We start from the raw sequence: 2652 nt of genomic DNA, 5'->3' as shown, positions 1-2652 counted from the left end.
ACAGTCCTTGGAAAACTACTCAGACACTCTACGAATATATTTCGCGAAGAATGTCAGATGTAATAAAAGCAAATAGTCGATCAACACGTTACTAGTATCAGATATGTCAAATTCTTTTTATGCTTCATTTTAAAAGAAAATTATAAAGTCAAAGAACAAGGTTATCTTTTTTAAAAGTCGGCATTTTGCCAAAATATTACTTTCATTTTAAGGTCCAGTCCATGGGACTTTACTAACCAAGCATTATTTGTTTGGAACACTTCAAAAGAGGACACATGTCAAACTGAACGAACATTTCTTTATCCCGTGGTTCATCGGCCTATAATACTTTGAATTGTGGTTGATGTTTTGTTAGAGAATTATATTTTATCCAGGAAAACAACTAAACCGTTGGCCATTAAACTTTTAAGTTATGACGTTTAACAGCCCTATGAATAATATATGTTCTAATATTGAACAGTAATACAACTTTTTTTGGGCAAACAAATAAAAATATTTAAAAAATAAATTAATAAAATGGATTTCAAATAATAAATAGAAAGTTTATGTATATCTTTTATCAACCATATAATTTAGGACAGCTAAAATCAAACTTGATTCTTCGAATATTGTTGATACAGATTGAGAAAGTAGTCCAAATAGAGTTGATACTTCAGAAATTATCAAAGACATATAGAAATAATGATGAAAAAACGTATCTCAGCTGAATCAACGCGGAGTATGTGAACAACTCATCTGGGTATTTTCAATAAAATCAACATCAAAATAATGTTTAACGGCATTAAAATGGAATCAAGAACATTTTCGTCGCCTCCTTAATAAATTTTGATGATATATGGAAATATCAGAGCTCCCCAGATATTAAGAAATTGTGAGAAACCTAAGTTTTCCTGATAAAAATCACCTGAAAGAAAAGTGTGTGCGATATAACTTTTAAATAAGTCGAAATTATTTATATGTGTAGTATTGTCTCACCTTATTGGACTACTTCAAGCATATTCTAAAAGAAAAAAGAGAAAAACAATATTTACTTGCTTGTGTCGTCCTAACATATTTTGGAATACAAATTACCTATTTAAAAGCAATATTTACTGAATCCAGCAATGTTTAACAACCAATTTAAATAAACTATAAATAATTTATATTTTTATAGCTACTGGGTAGCGAACAATTAACTTAGAACTTAGAAGGAACATAATATTAGACAACTTGGATTTTACACTCTTACGTATATCTAGCCAATTTTTTAATCTAAAATTCGATCAAAATGAGTGAATTACATGGAAATGACTATTACATTTAAATATTTTAAAACATATATGGGTTGGAGGTGGTATTTCAAACACTGAAACTTCAAAACCCAATAATTAATTTTTAAATATTAATATGTTTAGATTCAAGTTTGTTCAAGGCTCAAGGTTCAAATTAGTAGACATAGTAGTAGTAGTAGCAGCACATATATAATCTATTCATAGAAAAAAGTGAAAATGCTCCATCCCTGGTGGGGATCGAACCCACGACCTTTGGATTAGAAGTCCAACGCGCTATCCTCTGCGCTACAGGGACATATATTTTGATTTTGATATTTGTAATCACCGAGTGACCTTTATATTCATTGGAAAGTATATAACTAATTTAATTTTAAACCTCTTTGATGTATTTTGAACATCGATATCTCTTGGTAAAGATACGAAGTATCAATATAATCAACACCAGCAACAGCGGATGACAAACATGATCAATTCTCTTGCACCCATCCATTGCCAACACTCAGCGTATTCGCAGGATCGGTATTTAGAAAAATTATTTTGGTGTCTGCGCATGCACACAATTACAAGGCGCACTATATTACATAGAACTAAGACATCTACAAAAAATCTAGAATATTTATATTTTGAGCTGCATTAATATATTATTATATTTACCGAACTTGGCACCCAGCGATCTTTAACAATTAATAAACGTACACTATAAATAATTTATATTTTTCATTTAAGTCTTTAAAAATACAGTTATATATACCATATCTTTTTTAATGTAACTAATACGTATCATAAAATAAAACTATATTTCCTTTATTATATGTATTCCCAGTCGAAATTTAGCTAAATATATTAATTTTAAAAAATCATAATTATAGGCATGTATTAAATATTTCAAACAATAATAAAACTGCAAATATAAATAATCCGGAAACGTCCTCGGACAGTTTCAGCAATAACAGGGAAATTTATCGATATATAACGTTCAATAGATCAAACTAGGCAGAATATATTCCTAGAATATATGCACAAGAGTATATGCTCTTCAATATAAGACGATATCTCTTGAATGTTTGCCAACAAAATTTAATGTACCATCAGTTTAAATCGTTAATCAATATATATGTACTGCGGAGGTCAAGCTGCCGTTATTCAGACTAGAAAAATCTAATCTTAAACATGCCAAAGTTACGGAATAGCAAGTGCGAACTTTATTTTACCAACGACTTCAAGAAAAGCTGGACCGCATTTGAGGATGAGCAGCGATGGCAAACTCATCGGCATTTAAGTATATCAAGCCGTTGTTAGTTACAGCTTAAAATGGACAGCAATGCTACTTTATACTAAAAAAAAGTAATATCATTTAATTTTGGTTAATCCCGAAGACACT

The 2652-nt window shown here is 29.9% G+C and overlaps 1 non-coding gene across 1 annotated transcript; it reads right to left on the bottom strand.

Moving 5' to 3' along the window:
* Positions 1–1493: 1493 nt before the first annotated feature.
* On the bottom strand, positions 1494–1566 carry TRNAR-UCU (transfer RNA arginine (anticodon UCU)). The gene has a single exon. It is a non-coding gene; the product is annotated as a tRNA-Arg (tRNA).
* Between the last annotated feature and the right edge of the window lie 1086 nt (positions 1567–2652).

The sequence above is a fragment of the Rhynchophorus ferrugineus genome, unplaced genomic scaffold (genome assembly GCF_030347505.1).
Source record: "Rhynchophorus ferrugineus isolate W39M unplaced genomic scaffold, kcgeb_rfMv2 rfM11, whole genome shotgun sequence".
NCBI classification, from domain to species: Eukaryota; Metazoa; Arthropoda; class Insecta; order Coleoptera; family Curculionidae; genus Rhynchophorus; species Rhynchophorus ferrugineus.
Note: the sequence above shows the minus strand (reverse complement) of the source record. Positions and strands in the feature narration are given on the sequence as shown.